This window comes from Jaculus jaculus, chromosome 1, assembly GCF_020740685.1.
Source record: "Jaculus jaculus isolate mJacJac1 chromosome 1, mJacJac1.mat.Y.cur, whole genome shotgun sequence".
Taxonomy (NCBI): domain Eukaryota; kingdom Metazoa; phylum Chordata; class Mammalia; order Rodentia; family Dipodidae; genus Jaculus; species Jaculus jaculus.
In genome coordinates, this window is record NC_059102.1 from 132,629,656 (window position 1) to 132,647,552 (window position 17,897).

Sequence of the window (17,897 nt, forward strand, 5' to 3'; positions counted from 1 at the left end):
CCAACCCCAGTGTTCAGGAGAGTTTTACCATTTTTGGGGTATCCTCTCCTGCTTTGAAGGAGTTCTGCCTTTCCTTCTTTTTTAAAAAAAAGATTTATTTTTACTTAATTATTTGAGACAGAGAGAAAGAGAGAGTGAGAGTGGGCATGCGAGGGCCTCAGTCACTGCAAACGAACTCCAGATGCATGCACCACCATGTGCATCTGGCTTATGTGGGACCTGGAGAAGTGAGTGCTTCACAGGCAAATGCCTTAACCACTAAGCCATCTCTCCAGCCCCTTTCCTTCTCTTAAGTTCTGTAATAAAATTATTCTTAGCTGGGCATTGTGGCGCACACCTTTAATCCCATTACTTGGGAGGCAGAGGAAGGAGAATCCCTATGACTTCAAGGCCACCCTGAGACTACTTAGTGAATTTCAGATTAGCTTCTGCTAGAGTGAGACCCTACCTTGGAAAACAAACAAACAAAAATTATTCTTTTTTTGTTTGTTTGTTTGTTTTTTGAGTAGGGTCTCACTCTGGCCCAGACTGATCTGGAATTCACTATGGAGTCTCAGGGTGGCCTTGAACTCACCGCGATCCTCCTACCCCTGCCTCCCAAGTGCTGGGATTAAAGGCGTGTGCCACCACACCCGGCTACAAAAATTATTCTTAACTGTACCTTCTATGGTCTGAGAATTTCATTCTTCGATTAATTAGAGAAGAAACTGAAGGTCAATGACTTGGGAATCTTTGTGTGACCGTGACAGTCTGGCACCCTACCTCCTAGGTTAAAGCCTAATCCAGAGCCAAGACAAGGCTTCATTAATCTCAAAGACACCCCAAATTCCTGCATCATTTCAAGACCCTGCCTCAAGAAATAAGGCAGTTTGGGTGCGGTGGCACACGCCATTAATCCGAGCGCTCGGGAGGCAGAGGTAGGAGGATCGCCATGAGTTCGAGGCCACCCTGAGACTACATAGTGAATTCCAGGTCAGCCTGGGCTAGAGTGAGACCCTACCTTGAAAAAAAATAAATAAAAGGTAAGGCAGAAAAACCATAGAGGAGGACCCCAGAAAACCTCCTCTGGTCTCTGCATACATGTGCACATCTGCACACACACACACACACACACACACACACACACACACACACACACATATATACTACAGACATACATACTAAACATATACACACCAACCCCCAATAAAACAAAACAAAATATTGTAAATAGCATCATAATTTACCTCACATTTGTTTGAAATACTTATATCAGCCAGCAGGTGGGTAAAACAGTCTAGCACAAAGTCCATTTTATGAGTGTTGACTGGTTAGTGTCATTTATTAAATGTTATACAGAAAGAGAAAAACAGGGGCTGGAGAGATGTCTTAGCAGTTAAGGTGCTTGCCTGTGAAGACTGAGGACCCAAGTTCGATTCCCCAGTACCCGTGTGTTACAGTCAGGTTCACATTGCTGGTAGAAACCACCAACCTATTGCAGCCTGTGGGAAAAAAAAGAAGTTTATTTTGGCTTACAGGCTCGAGGGGGAAGCTCCATGATGGCAGGAAAAACAATGGCATGAGCAGAGGGTGGACATCACTCCTGGCCCATATAAGGTAGACAACAGGAACAGGACAGTGTGCCAAACACTGGCAAAGGGAAACTGGCTATAACATCCATAAGCCCACCCCCAACAATACACTGCCTCCAGGAGGCATTAACTACCAAATCTCCATCAGCTGGGGGCCTAGCATTCAGAACACCAAAGTTCATAGGGAACACCTGAATCAAACCACCCCACCATGTAAGCCAGATACACAAGATGGTTCATGCATCTGGAGTTTGTTTGTAGTGATAGAGGCCCTGCCATGCCCATTCTCTCTCTCTCTCTCTCTCTCTCTCTCTCTCTCTCTCTCTCTCTCTGTCGTCTGTCCATCTTGCTTGTTCACTCACTCTCTCTTTCAAATAAATTAATAAGTAAAATATTTTTTAAAAGAAAGTGAAAAACAGAATGGCTGTGTGGAACACCAGCCTACATCCCTAGAGACTTTCTATGGGCTTCAGGCATCCACGGTGGTCTTGGTAAATCCTCCTCCCCTTGGATGCAGTACCCACAGTTCTGCCTTTCCTGCTATAACTTCATGGTGTGTGCTTTGTTTGTTTGTTTTAAAACCCTTTTTATTGACAAATTCCACAAGTATGGACAATAGACCATGATAATTCCTTCCCACCACCCCCATTTTTCCCTTCCCAAATCCACCCTTCATTGAATCCCTTCTTTCCAATTATTCTTTCTTCTATTTTGATGTCATCATTTTAAAATTCCTATTATAAAGGTCTTATGTAGGGAGTGTCAAATATTTTGAGGTCATGAATATTAAAGGCATTTTGTGTCCAGAAGATAGCATTGTAAATAGTACTGCCCTTCCTTTGACTCTTACATTCTTTCTACCACTTCTTCTGCAATGGACCCTGAGCCTTGTAGAGTGTGATATAGATGTCACACTTAGTGCTGAACCTTCCACTGTCACTTGTCAGCAGCATGGTGTCTTTTGAGTCACCCCAGTGGTTACTGCCATATGAAAAGGGAAGCTTTTCTAACCCAAAGTGAGAGTAGCATTAAGACATGGGCATCAAAATAAGTGTTTAGAGGGCAGTTTGGTGGGCATAATATATGCTTTTAGCCAGGTAACAGTAGTCATTACACCCCTAGGGCTTGTGATTTCCCCAGCCATAGGTTTTTGACTAAGTTTTCAGGACCAGGCATGTATTCCTTCCCATTGGGAGGGCCTCCAGTCCAATCAGAGAGCCATTGGTTTCCCCATAACAGACATTCCACTATTGCACCATTTGGTGCATTTGGCTTGGCCAGCCATAAAGCTTGCAAGATCCGCTGTGGTTAAGACTGTTGATGACTCTTCTCCTCCCAATGGCTGTGTGCTGCGGAGCTCTTTTTAGCATCCTGACAGCTAGAAAAGAAGGTGGGTTTCTATATGGCTTATTCATAATACCTGAAATTTTAATTAACCCTCTTCCCACCCCTCCTCCATCCCTTCCCCTGATCTCACTTCAGCCATTCCACCCCCAGTATTCTGCCCTCTACTTCCATATCTGCTATACCCTCCTTGAAGCCCACCCCCTCCTCCCCTCATATCCCCTTTCTGGGTTCTTGCCTTTACAACTGACTTTTACTCTGACTCACATACAAATTTAAACATTTTAAGCCAGAATCCACACATGAGAGAGAACATGTGTCACATACCTAGAAAAGAGAACATATAGCATTTGACTTTCTGGGCCCGAGTTACCTCACTTAGTATAATCTTTTCCAGATCCATCAATTTCCCTGCACAGTTCATTTTTCTTTACAGCCGAATGAAACCCCATTGTGAACATGTGCCACATCTTCATTGTCCATTCCTCTGTTGCTGAGTATCTAGGCTGGTTCCATTCCCTAGCTATTGTGAATAGAGCAGCAATAAGCATGGATGAGCAAGTATCTCTAGAGCAATAGGTAGAGTCCTTGGGGTATATGCCAAGGAAAGGGTCATATGGTAAATTTATTTTCAGCTGTCTCAGAAACCTCCACGCTGATTTCCACAATGGCTATACTAGTTTACATTCCCACCAACAACGCAAAAGGATTCCTCTTTTTCCACACCCGCACCAGAATTTATTGTCAGTTTTTTCTTTTTCTTTTTATGAGAAAGAGAATTGGCATGTCAGGTCACTGCAATTGAACTCCAGATGCATGGGCCACCTGGTGTGCACAATGACTGTGCACATGTGTCACCTTGCACATCTGGCTTACGTAGGTTTCGGGGAGTTGAATTTGGGTCCTTAGGTTTCGCAGGCAAGCATCTTAACTGCTAAGCCATCTCTCCAGCCTGCATTTGTTTCCTTGATGATAATCAGTCTGACAGGAGTGAGATTCCATCTCACAATAGTTTTAATTTGCATCTCCCTGATGGCTATGGATGGAGAGCATATTTTTAGATATTTATTAGCCATCTGCATGGGATGTCTTGCAAGCTTGTTGAATACTACTTCACCCTCCTCCTGCGTTTTCAAAACTGTCTTGGTTAAACTTGACCCTTTGTTTCTCCATATGAGTTGCTCATTAAGTTCCACAAAGTCTCTACTGGGATTTGATTTGAATTTATGTTATTTTGAGGAGAACTGCCACCTTCCAGATGGTGAGGCTTTCCAGCAAGCTTACAAATGAGTCTTTTTCTTCACAGGCCAGGGTTCTGTCAGACAGTAGGAGATGTGGCCCCAGTCTGCTGCTAGTAACAGCCTGAGTTCTCAGATACCGCTACTCAGGCAAAGCTGGAGGCTGTGTCCATGTTTAAGTCAGAGTCACTGTAAAGCAACATTGGGGTCTATGAAGATTTTTTTGAGGCAGGATCTCACTCTAGCCTAGGCTGACCTGAAACTCACTCTGTATTTCTAGGGTGGCCTCCAACTCACAGTGAGCCTCCTGCCTCTCAAGTGCTGGCATTAAAGGTGTGCACCACCATGTCCAGCCAAGAAAAGTGTTTTTTTTTTTTTTTTTTAGGTAGGGTCTCACTCTAGCTCCGGCTGAACCTGGAATTCACTCTATCATCCCAAACTCATGGCAATCCTCCTACCTCTGCCTGAGATTAAAGGTGTGCACCAGTATGCCCAGCAAGAAAAGGCTTTAATATAGATTTAAGCACAGGTGATCAGAGAGACACACTTAAGAAAAGAGCAGTTGTAGTTGGGCATGATACCTCATTCCTGTAATTCTAGCAGTTAGGACTTGAAGGATCAGGAGTTCAAGGTCATTTCTCACTACATAGTGAGTTTGAGGCTATCTGGAAGAAAGAAAAAGAATCAAAAAATTGGCTGAGAAATTTAAAAAAGAAAACAAAAACAAAAATTATAATGGGCTGGAGAGATGGCTTAGTGGTTAAGGTGTTTGCCTGCAAAGCCAAAGGACCTTGGTTTGATTCCCTAGGACCCACTTTCTCTCTCTCTCTGCTACTTTCTCACTCTGCCTCTTTCTCACTCTCTCAAATAAATAAATAAATAAAATTTAAAAAATGGGCTGGGGAGATGGCTCAGCAGTTAAAGTTACTTACAAAAACTGCTAGTACAGGTTCAATTCGCAAGTATTCTACAAAGTGGCACATGGATTCATTTTAGGGACAAGAGATCCCTCTGCTTGTAAATAACTAAATTAGTCCTCTGCAATGTCTCCATCACACCTGCCAAGGCTCAGGGTCTATTGCGGAAGAGGTGGCAGAAAGAATGTAAGAGCCAAAGGAAGGGTAGGGCTTCTTACAACATGTTCCCCCAGACACAAAATGGCCTAGGTATCCATGACCTCACAGTGCCTGACACTACCCACACAAGACCATCATAATAGGAGGAAAAGATGATGACATCAAAATAAAAGAGAGACTGATTGAGAGGGGGAGGGGATACGATGGAGAATAGAGTTTCAAAGGGGGAAGTGGGGGGGGGGAAAGGAGGGCATTACCATGGGATATTTTTTATAATCATGGAAGTTTTTAATAAAAAAAAATCTGACGAAAGAATATATTAGGCCAGGTGTGGTGGTACATGCCTTTAATCCCAGCACTCAGGAGGCAGAGGTAAGAGGATTGCTGAGAGTTCAAGGCCCCCTTGAGACTACATAGTGAGTTTCGGGTCAGCCTGGGCTAGTGTGAAACCCTACCACAAAAAACAAAGCAACAAAAAATAAGTAAATAAATTATATTAAAAAATAAAAATAATTAAAAAAAAATAAAAATAAAACATTGTTGGGGCTGGAGACAGAGGTCAGTGGTTAAGGCACTTCCCTCCAAAACCTAAGGAACCTGGGTTTGATTCTTCAATACCTATGTAAAGCCAGATGCACAAAGTGGCACATGTGTCTGGAGTTCTTTTGCAGTGGCCAGAGGCCCTGGCACAGCCATTCTCTCTCTCTCTGCTTTCTTCTTTCTTTTTTTCATTCTTTCTTTCTTTCTTTCTTTCTTTCTTTCTTTCTTTCTTTCTTTCTTTCTTTCTCAAATAAATGAATAAGTAGTTACATTGTTCAAAGGCTTTAAAGAATAAGTAAGAAAATATCTCTAAATTTTCTTGGACTGGAGAGATGGCTTAGTGGTTAAGGCATTTGCTTGCCAAGCCAAAGGACCCAGGTTCAACTCTCCAGGACCCATGTGTAAGCCAGATGCACAAGATGATACATGTGTCTGGAGTTTGTTTGCAGCAGCAGGAGGCCCTGACACACCCTCTCTCTGTCTCTTTCTCCCTCCATTTCTTTTTCAAATAAATAAATAAATAAATATTTTTTTAAAGAAATTTTCTTGCCAGGCGTGGCGGTGCACACCTTTGATCCCAGCACTCCAGAGATGAGGTAGGAGGAGTGCTGTGAGTTCAAGACCAGCATGGAACTACAGAGTCAGTTCCAGATAAGTCTGAGCTAGAGTGAGACCCTACCTATAAAAAACCATAAATAAGCCAGGTATGGTATCACATGCCTTTAATCCTAGCACTCCGGAAGCAGATGGTAGGAGGATCACCATGAGTCCGAGGCTACCCTGAAACTGCATAGTTAATTCCAGGTCAGCCTGGGCCATAGTGAGACCCTACTTCAAACAACAACAAATAATAATAATAATTTTTCTTTAGTGAATGAGATTATAACATCGCAATTGATGAGCTTTACAGGCTGATATGATTAAGAACAAAGGTCAAAAAGGTCAGAGCTGCCTGGATGGTGCACACCTTTAGTCCCAGTATTTTCATCTTTTCTTTTTCCCCTTTCCCTTTCTTTGAGATGGAGTCCCTTGCTATATGGACTAGGCTGGCTTTGAACCTGTGGCACTCACTTCTACATGCTAGGATTACCTGGGTGCACCACCATATCTGGCTCTCATTGTTGTCTCACAAGTGTGTCAAGTAAGGTGTAGTGATGTCCTTCTGGAAATATTTTCTAGCACTTGGAAGGCGGAGGCAGGAGGATCAGGAGTTCAAGGCTAGCCTCGGCTGCATAGCAAGTTCCAGGCCAGCCTGGGCTACAAATGACCCTGCCTCAAACAACAACAACAAAAGCTTCTCATTCAGAGCCAGGCATGTTGGCACACACCTTTAATCTCAGCCTTTGGGAGGCAGAGGTAGGAGGATCGCTGTGAGTTCCTGGCCACCCTGAGTCTATGTAGTGAATTCCAGGTCAACCTGAGCTTGAGCGGGACCCTACCTTGAAAAAAAAGTTTCTCATTCAGTTTGATGGGCAGAGCCATTGGAACAGGTTCTCAAAGGGGAATCACTGGAAGTGGGAGAAAATGTCCCTGGCGTCCATGTGCACTGTTTTTATCATGGTATATTAACGAACTACTATGAGTGTGTTCCTGAGATAATAATGGAGCAATTGATCCTCCAGCAAAGAGCCCATTGTGCTGGCTGCTGGGAACTCTCATTCCTGAGCTGCTGTGTGAGGCCCACAATTCTACACTCCCACTACTTTACGCCCTCCATCTCACCCACCAGGAAACTTAATTCTCTCTCCCAAGTTCTGAGACATCACCATGGGTTCTGTGTGTCCTTCAAGTTTTAAGACTCCTCTGGTTCCTTTTCCATTAATGTGTCAGGAAGACCTCCAATTACAGTTCCCAGGTCGGGTGTGGTGGCGTAAACCTTTAATCCCAGCACTTGGGAGGCAGAGGTAGGAGGATCACTGTGAGTTTGAGCCCACCCTGAGACTACAGAGTGAATTCCAGGTTAGCCTGGGATAGAGCAAGACCCTACCTCAAAAAAAAACAAACCAAAAACCCCCCCAAAAAAACAGTTTTCGTGTGGGCCACTATTTAAAGCTAATTTTTTCCCAATATTTTCTTTATTTGAGATAGAGACAAAGACAAAGAGGGAGAGAGACAGTGAGAAGGGGGAGACAGAGAGAGGAGAGGGAGAAAGAGTGTGGGTGCACCAAAGTCTCCTATCGCTGCCACTGTAAATGAATTTCAGATACATGAACCACTTTGAGCTTCTGGTTTGTGTAAAACCAGAACTAGTACCAGGGTACTAGGGAATTGAACCTAGGTGGTCAGGGTTTGCCTTCAACTAATGAGCCACGTCTCCCGCTAATCTTTTCTTTTCTTTCCTTCCTTCTTTCTTTTCTTTTCTTTTTTTTTTTTTTTTTTGGTTTTTCAAGGTAGGTTTTTGCTCTAGATGTAGTCTCAGGCTGGCCTCAAACTCTTGGCCATCCTCCTACCTCTGCCTCCTGAGTGCTGGGATTAAATGCGTGTGCCACCACTCCAGGCGCTAATCTAATTTTTAATTCATGAAAATGATATCCAAAGGCAAATAATCCTAGCAAAAGAAAGTTTTGATGCCCCCCCCCCCCCGTAAAACAGGTCCATCTGAGCTCAAGGGTGTTTGCTGTCCTCACCAGTGTGGGACAAACCAAATGAGAGCAGCGAGATGCACCCACCTCAGCTCACCAGAAGTGACTCATTTAGATGCTTGGTGCAGAAGCATAGACTCTGAAACAATTATTTTGGGTTCTTTTCTAAATAATTCTAGAAGAGGACTCTGGGGGTTGTGCGGAACCTTGCCAGAGGAGGAAACCACAGAGACCACAGACAGAGCCTGTGCTAGGTGCTTCATGATCAGGCCTTCACCTCCAACTCAAGACTTTGAGGTTCCCCTCTTCCCCTCCCCCGCCCAGGATCCTTGGCGATCTTTTTTCTGAGCTCTTCTTCTCTGGAAAGACATGTCAGGTTCCCAGACTTGTGGTGTGTGCAAAGGGCTCCGAGGCCTCCCTAAGCAGCACAGGATGAGCGATCACACCCCATCCTCCAGGGAACCCTCAAGTCCCTCCTCCATCACCCCTGCCCCCGCCACGTGCAAGCGGGAGAAGGCAGTGAGCCCTGGCAGCCCTGACCAGGGATTTTTTTTTTTTTTTTTTTTTTTTTTGTGCTGGTTTCAGGTTTTTTTCTGCCTGAGTGAAGATGAAACAAACAGCACCCCTCCCACCCACCGCCAGCAGCACATGTCCTGGCGCTCCTGCACTCGCGGGGCCGCCCCCTGGCTGTCTGTGTCCGGGGCGGGGACACGCCGGGCTCCGACTCTGCGGCCCGCCGGGCGGGAGGCGCTCAGCCCGCCCGCCGTCCCCAGCCCGACGCCCCGGAGTCCGCGGCCGCAAGCGAGTCTCGCCCGGCACGCTCGGCCCGGCTCCGCCACCGATACGGCCGCCGAGGGCGAGGCGCGGTCCGGCTCCCAGCGCCTCCCGCCGCGCCGGCCCCGGCGCCCGGAATCTGCCCGTCAGGTGGGTCCCGTGGGGCGGCCGCAAAGCCCCCCCGAAGCCAGGAGCCAAGCGTGGGGAGGCGGCGTGCAGGGAGACCGAGGGGCGAGCCAGCGTCCGGGCCCTGCCGTGCCCCGCCCCGGTGCCTGCTTTTGTTCTGGTCATTTCCTCTGCCCAGACCTAAACCAGGCTCTGTCCCCCGCAGCCTTCCGCACGGGGGCCGGGGGGGGGGGGGGCTGCGCGCCCAGCTCGCCCCCTCTCCCTGGGGCGCTCGGGCAGGGCTGGCGAGCGCGAGATGTCGCGGGGGCCACGGGAGAGGACCGACAAGTGTTGAAAGGCAGGAGGGGTCTGTCAGCTGTTGGGCAGGACCTAGGGGGATGGCTCTTTCCCGGACAAGAGAACGGGGTGCCTCTGGAAGGTGGTGGTTGGGGCGGGGGGACAGTGATTGGCGCACGAATCCGAGAGGGGAGAAAGAGATCAGAACGTGCAGAGCTGCAGCCTGGGGAAAGTTTCAGATACTGTAACTTTGCTGCTTGCGTGGGGGTGATGGGAGGCTCGCCGGTTCCTTTGACTTGTCAAACCATCACTCCGGCCCTACTCGCAAGGGACACCCTGCCCCACGTCTGGAAATGGGAGGCAAACTGCTGAACAGAACGGATTGCACGCCTCCCCCAACCCCCACTCTCGTTTTGAAAAATGAGTATTTTACGTTAGCATACAAAGTAGTGGGTTTCATTGTGGTATTTGCGTGCGTGCGTGCGTGCGTGTGTGTGTGTGTGTGTGTGTGTGTGTGTGTGTTTGCACAAACTCTTGAGAGGCATCCAAGAAACTGTAAAGGGGGAAGTATGTCAGGGCGCTGGGGGTGGGGGCGGCAGAGCGAGTGGACTTTCCGGCCCTCCACCAGGGCCTGGGGACCGAGGCGGGTGGGTGCTTGGTTGCACCACTCTCTCCTTCCCCCACGGCTGAGCCCCCAAGGCTGTTTCTGATGCTTTGCTAGTCCTTTGCACTGCTGGCTCCAGAGCCTATCATTTCCCGGAGGCAAATAGGTGTGTCCTGGAAGTAGGAGATACTAGGTGGAGCCCAGACCTCGCCTCTGTCCCGGGTGGAACCTTCCCAGGTTGACGGTCCTGGAATGAGAAATAAAGAATCCTATTGGAGGCCTTTCTCTCCGACACTGAGGTGGGTGTCTGGGATATGGGAATGTGCTTTTTTAGTGGACACCTTCTCAGTTATTTCTATTTCTGGGAGCACTTGCCTCCCTTCCCACATGGTGGCAGGATGCAGGTCCAAGTATTGTACTCCATTACAAGTAACAGGTTCTCTTTGTTACAAGTAACGGATGGTCCCAGGGGTTACCTAATCCAGAAGGCCCAGGCCTCCCACCTGGCCCAGGCCACACGGTGGGATGGATAGGGACTTGTGAAAGTCAGGCTTGTGGCACCTCCCCCAGCTGAGTTCTGCTTTGTCTCTGATGGGAATCTCCAAGGACGATTTGGATAGTCCCCATATTCAGACTGATAGGGTATCTTCTGGGGAGTAGCTGAGGTCACAAGGTGTGATAGGCAGTGAGGATCAGGTACCCTAAGAAGCTTCTCCTGAATCCTAGGCCCTGGGGGTGGCATTGGCCTGCCCATGGTGGCTCTGAGCAGCCATTTTCCCAGCTCTTAGCATCAGCTCCCTGACGCTGTCTCTCCAGGGCCCTGCAGCTGCCTTGAGCCTCATTCTCTGGGTACTTCTGGCTTTGGTGGGACTTGGTGTAAACTAAGGTTCCACGACCTAACAGGGTAGGCTAGGCAGCAGCCTTGCCCGTTTTATGGTAGAGGAAATGAAAGTTCAGAGAGACCCAGTCCTGGCTCTTGGGCTCAGTGATTAAGTCTTAGCTGGAATTTGAATGCATTGTTTGGATGAGACCCGTGTTCCTCCCATTTTGTTTTTGCTCTGAGGCTGCATTGGGAAAGGACTGGCATCTAAACCCATGCAGTTATGGTGAAATATTATTTTGTTTGAAATTAATGTGCTTTATGCCCTGAACTTTCTGTTTAGAAGTGTGTTTTTTTAATTATTTTTTTTTTATTGACAACTTCCATATACACAATAAACCATGGTAATTCCCTAACCCCCCCCACACACACTTTCACCTTTGCAACTCCACTCTCCATCATATCCCCTCTCCCTCTCAATCAGTCTTGATTTCTTTTGAGGTAGGGTCTTGCTCTAGCCCAGGCTGACCTAGAACTCACTATATAGTCTCAGGCTGGCCTCAAACTCACAGTGATCCTCCTACCTCTGCCTCCCAAGAGCTGGGATTAAAGGCGTGCCACCACATTCAGCTAGAGTTTATTACAATTATTTTCCAATGTTTAAAATGTAATTTCTATACACTAAAATCCACAAATCTTAAGTATTTGGTTCAATGAGCAATTTTGAGAATTTGGGGCTAAAGAATACTGGTCAGTTTCTGTGGAGTGGCGTGGAATGGCTCAGGTTATGGACTTTTGTTAGAGGAATTTTCTGTCCCATTCCCCCCCTCCTCCCCAGCAAGGTAGAGCCTCACTCTAGTCCAGGCTGACCTGGAGCTCATTCTGTAGTCCCAGGTTGGCATCCAACTCCCAGGTGCGGGGATTAAAGACTGCTACTAGTGTAATCACTACTGAAAACGAGATATAAAATATTTGCATCATAGCCGGGCGTGGTGGCGCACGCCTTTAATCCCAGCACTCAGGAGGCAGAGGTAGGAGGATTGCCGAGAGTTTGAGGCCACCCTGAGACTCCATAGTGAATTCCAGGTCAGCCTGGACCAGAGAGAGACCCTACCTCGGAAAAAAAAAAAAAAAAAAAATTTGCATCACCATAAAAAATTCTCATTTCCAATTGATTTTCCTTCTCACTCCCATGCAACTCCTTTTTAAATGTCCTTTTTGACAGTATCAGACTGTATGTAATGTATTTTGATCATGTTCATCCCTGTTATCCTATTTTATCAACCCTCCCAGGCTCCTGCTACACCCCCCCCCCTTTTTTTTAAATTTTTTATTTATTTATTTGAGAGCGACAGACACAGAGAGAAAGACAGATAGAGGGAGAGGGAGAGAGAATGGGCACGCCAGGGCTTCCAGCCTCTGCAAACAAACTCCAGACGCGTGCGCCCCCTTGTGCATCTGGCTAATGTGGGACCTGGGGAACCGAGTCTCGAACTGGGGTCCTTAGGCTTCACAGGCAAGTGCTTAACCGCTAAGCCATCTCTCCAGCCCACCCCTTTTTTTTGACAATTAATTCCCTTCCTACCTTCATGTCTTATTTGATGATTCATTGAGTGTAAATCAGAGTTGCTGGGATGGAGAGATAGCTTAGTGATTAAAGCGCTTGCCTGCAAAGCCTGAGAACTCATGTCCGAATTTTCAGGTCCCACAAGGCCAGATGCATAGGGGCAGTGTCGCACATGCGCACAATAGGGGCTCATACGTCTGGAGTTCGCACTGGGACTAGGAGGATCACCATAAGTTCAAGGCCACCCTGAGACTACATAGTGAGTTCCAGGTCAGCCTGAGCTAGAGTGAGACCCTACCTTGAAAAACCAAAAATTAAAAAAAAAAATTTTTAAGTCTAAAAAAATCAGTTGCTTGCATAGGGATCTATGTAGAGTCATACTGTATGCACTCTTTCATGTCTAGTCTATTTCACTCAAAACAGTGTTTGAGATTCAGTTACTTTGTGCATATGAGTAATTTGACCTTTGCTCTTTTTTTTTTTTTTTCAGTCTCAGGGTGGCCTCGAACTCACAGCCATCCTATTACCTCTGCCTCCTGAGTGCTGGGATTAAAGGCATGCGCCATCACACCCGGCTCTATTTCTTCTCTTGTGAATGAACATTTTGGTTATTTCCAGTGTGAGGTCTATTATGTAAACATTCTTTTTTGTTGTTGTTTATTTGTTTGCTTGTTTTTTCGCTGTAGTCTCACTCTAGCTCAGGCTGAACTGGAATTCACTATGTAGTCTTAGGGCGGCCTCAAATTTACTGCGGTCCTCCTACCTCTGCCTCCCAAGTGCTGGGATTAAAGGCATGCGCCACCACACCTGATTTCTCTTTCTTTCTTTCTTTCTTTCTTTCTTTCTTTCTTTCTTTCTTTCTTTCTTTCTTTCTCTCTCTCTCTCTCTCTCTCTCTCTCTCTCTCTCTTTCTTTCTTTCTTTCTTTCTTTTTGTTTCAAGGCAATGTCTCGCTTTAGCCCAAACTGACCTGAAATTCACTATGTAGTCTCAGGGTGACCTTGAGCTCACAGCAATCGTCCTACCTCTGTCTCCTGAGTGCTGGGATTAAAGGCGTGCGCCACCACACCCGGCTTTTGCGCCACCACACCCGGCTTTTGCGCCACCACACCCGGCTTTTTTTAAAAAAATAGTTTTATTTATTTATTCTAAAGCAAGGAGAGAAAGAGGCAAGTGTGGACATGCCAGGGCCTCTTACCACTGCAAACGAACTCTAGACACATGTGCCACTTTGTGCATCTGGCTTTACATGGGTACTGGGGAATCAAACCCAGGGCCATCAGGCTTTGCCAGCAATTACTTTTAACTGCTGAACCATCTCTCCAGCCCACCTCCTTTCTTTTCCTTCCTTCCTTCCCCCCCTCCCTCCCTCCCTTCCTTCCTTCTTTTCTTCCTTCTTTCCTTCCTTTACAAGGTCTCTAGTCTAGAATGACTTGGAACTCGCTATGTGTCCCAGGCTATCCTTGAACCATGGCTATTCTACCTCAGCCTCTAAGTACCAGGATTATAGGCATGAGACACTGCGCCTTCTTATTTATTTATTTATTTTTGTTTTGTTTATCGAGGTAGGGTCTCACTCTGGCTCAGGCTGACCTTGAATTTACTATGTAGTCTCAGGGTGCCCGAACTCACAGAGATCCTCCTACCTCTGCCTCTGAGTGCTGGGATTAAAGGTGTGTGCCACCATGCCTGGCTGAAGTGCCTTCTGTTTTTGTTTTTATTTTTGTAATTTTATTTATTTATTTATAATTAGGGAGAGAGAGAGAGAGAGAATGGGCACACCAGGGCCTCCAGCCACTGCAAACAAGCATTTGCCCCTTGTGCATCTGGCTTACGTGGGTCCTGGGGAATTGAACCGGGGTCCTTAGGATTCGCAGGCAAATGCCTTAACCACTAAGCCATTTCTCCAGCCCTGTGCCTTAAGTATAGGAATTTCTGGGCTCAGGAGAGTTTTCTGTTATCAACTGGGATTTTCAGATTTGGTACTTGTATTCTATAAATTGGGAAATTTCAGGAATGTTCCTGGCTTTAACTATGACTTCTATAGCATTCATCTTATCTTTACCTTTGGTTTCCCAGTGCACATGTTTTTCTGACCTCTGGATAGTTCTTGGAAGTCTCAAGGCATTGCAATCTCAGCAAGTCCAGAACTGATTTCATTATCTCCTGGTGGCTTTCTGTCCTACGTCACTGGATGAGTGATGGTGCCAGTAGCTGAGAGAATAGGAGAGAGGAATGTTTGGGGTGGGAAGAAGAGAATGAATTGAGTTCCATGCTAAATGGTGCAGAACAGTCGGGTGGGGGGGGGGCATGAAATAGGACTGGATGTTGAATTGAACAATTAGATGATTACCAAAGTTCCCTAAGGGCAGTTTGGATGGTGAAGGGCAAGCAAGCTAGTTGCTAATAGGTGAGATGAGAAGAAACCTTGTAAATAATTTTATTTGCTTATTTACTTATTTCTGCAACAGTGAGAGAGAGAATGGTTGCACCAGGGCCTCCTGTCACTGCATACAAAATCCAGATACAGGTGCCACTTTGTGCATATGGCTTTACAGGGATACTGGGGAATTGAATCCTGGCCAGCAGGCTTTGCAAGAAAGCGTCTTTAACAGCTGAGCCATTTCTCCAGCCTAAGAAACTCAAGAAAGCTTTTTTTTTTTTTAGAAAATATTTCCCTATATAGCCCATGCAACCTAGACTAGCTTCAGACTCACTGTGTAGCTCAGGATGACTTGAACCTCTGGTCCCCTTAACTCCATCTAAGCCACTTGTTTTTGTATTTTATTTTTTAAGTCATTACACACTGTAATGTGTTTGCTTATGGCATATTCCTGTCTTATCTTTTCTTGGTTGTGTCCCACATCTCACTTCCCCACATGTGTCCTTCTGCCCCCACGATTTCCCTTCCCACTTTCATGTCACATGTGCTCTATTATCCTCCCCGCTCCTTTTCTTAAAACCCCCGTTCTCTCCGTATGGTTCCCTTTCTAGCGCTAAGACCTGTATCTGCTCTTACTCCCACATAAATGCACAAATATAAAAATTATAAGCTAGGATTTGTATATGACAGAAAGCATGTGGTTGATTTGTCTTTCTGAGTCTCAGTCACCTCACTTAATGTCATAATTTTTGTTCTGTTTTGTTTTTTGTTGTTTTGAGGTAGGGTCTCATTCTAGTCCAGGCTGACATGGAATTCACAGGCTGGCCTCAAACTCAGTGATTCTCCTACCTCTGCCCCAAGTGCTAAAACTACAGGCGTGTGCCAGCACGCCCAGATATTAATGTAATATTTCCAGGTTCCCTTCATTTTCTTGCAAATTTCATTAAGCTCCATCATGCATATGTACCACATTTTTACTATCCACTCATCAGTTGAGGGACATCTAGGCTGATTCCATTTCCTAGCTATTATGACTACAGCAGCAATCAACATGGATGTGCAAGTATCTCTTACAGGACATGGAGTCCTTGGGTATATGCCTAGGAATGGTATAGCTGGGACATGTGGTAGTTCTAATTTTAGTTTTATAAGATAGCCCCACACTGATTTCCATACTGGCTGCACCAGTTTACACTCACATTAACAGAGAACAACAGTGACTAAGCTCTTTCCCACATCTTCACAGATATTAAAAAAAAAAAAATTTTTTTTTTGAGGTAAGGTCTCACTCTAGCCCAGGCTGAACTGGAATTCACTATGGAGGCTCAGGGTGGCCTCGAACTCATGGCAATCCTCCTACCTCTGCCTCCCGAGTCCTGGGATTAAAGGCATACGCCACCACACCCGGTTTAAGAAAAAAGTTTTATTTATTTATTTACTTGAGAGAATGGGCGCAGCAGGTCCTTCAGCCACTGCAAACAAACTCCAGACGCATGCACTCTCTTGTGCATCTGGCTTATGTGGATCCTAGGGAATTGAACCGGGGTCCTTTGGCTTTGCAGGCCAACACCTTAACTGCTAAGCCATCTCCCTAGCCCCATTTTTTTTGTCATTTGTTTTCTTTCCTTCCTTTCTTCCTTCCTCCCTCTCTTTTTTCTTTCTTTTTGAGGCAAACCCAATAGACTGGCCTTTTTTTATGTGGGGAGAGGGGAAAGTGGAAGAGCGAGAGCGAGAGCGAGAGAGAGAGAGAGAGAGAGAGAGAGAGAGAGAGGGAAAGAGAGAGAGCCAAAGTCTCCAGCCACTGCAATTGAACTCCAGATGAATGCGCCCCCTTGTGAGCATGTGCAACATTGTGTGCTTGGGTCAGTGTATCTGGCTTGCTGGGACCTGGAGAGTCGAACATGAACATGGGTCTTAGGCTTTGCAGTCAAGTTCCTTAACTTAAGCCATTTCTCCAGCCCTCTTCTTTTCTTTTTTCTTTCCTTTCCTTTCCTTTCCTTTCCTTTCCTTTCCTTTCCTTTCCTTTCCTTTCCTTTCCTTTCCTTTCCTTTCCTTTCCTTTCCTTTCCTTTCCTTTCCTTTCCTTTTCTTTTCCCTTTTCTCCTCTCCTCTCCTCTCCTTTTCTCTCTCTCTCTCTCTCTCTCTTTCTTTGTTTCTTTCTTTTCCAAGGTAAGGTCTCCCACTAGTCCATGCTGACCTGGAAGTCACTAGGTAGTCTCAGGGCAGCCTCAAACTCACAATGGTGATCCTCCTATCTCTGCCTCCCTAGTGCTGGGATTAAAAGTGTGCACCACCACACCCAGCTACATGTCCATTTTTGTGCTTGTACCATTCTGTCTTTATCCCTCAATCCTGTGTAGTATAGTTTGAGGTAAGGTATTGTGATACATCTGAAGTATTCTTTCTGCATACCATTGCTTTGGGTATCTGTGGTATTTTGCATTTCTATGTGAATCTTAGATTTTCTTTTTCTTTTTTTTTTTTAATTTTTTTTTTGTCTATTTTTTATTTATTTATTTGAGAGCGACAGACACAGAGAGAAAGACAGATAGAGGGAGAGAGAGAGAATGGGCGCGCCAGGGCTTCCAGCCACTGCAAACGAACTCCAGACGCGTGCGCCCCCTTGTGCATCTGGCTAACGTGGGACCTGGGGAACCGAGCCTTGAACCGGGCTCCTTAGGCTTCACAGGCAAGCGCTTAACCGCTAAGCCATCTCTCCAGCCCAGATTTTCTTTTTCTAGTTCTGTGATGAATGTCACTGGAATTTTGATGCATATTGTAGTGAATCTGTAGATTACTTTTGAGAGTATAGTCATCATCACAATATTGAGTTAGCCAATTCATAACCACAAGAAAGAGAGAGAGAGAGAGAGGAGAGTGGGTGCGCCAGGGCTTCTAGCCACTGCAAATGAACTCCAGATGCGTGCACCCCCTTGTGCATCTGGCTAACATGGGTCCTCGAGCCTTGAACCAGAGTCCTTAGGCTTCACAGGCAAATG

The 17,897-nt window shown here is 46.1% G+C and overlaps 1 protein-coding gene across 1 annotated transcript in view; it reads left to right on the forward strand.

Annotated features, from left to right (window-relative positions):
• Nucleotides 1-9,239: 9,239 nt before the first annotated feature.
• Nucleotides 9,240-17,897, forward strand: part of Ggta1 (glycoprotein alpha-galactosyltransferase 1 (inactive)) — a 91,659-nt gene continuing 83,001 nt past the window's right edge. Inside the window, exon 1 of the mRNA XM_045141507.1 lies at nt 9,240-9,275. The gene's annotated coding sequence lies outside the window, so the exon portion shown is untranslated. The remainder of the gene's footprint in view (nt 9,276-17,897) is intronic.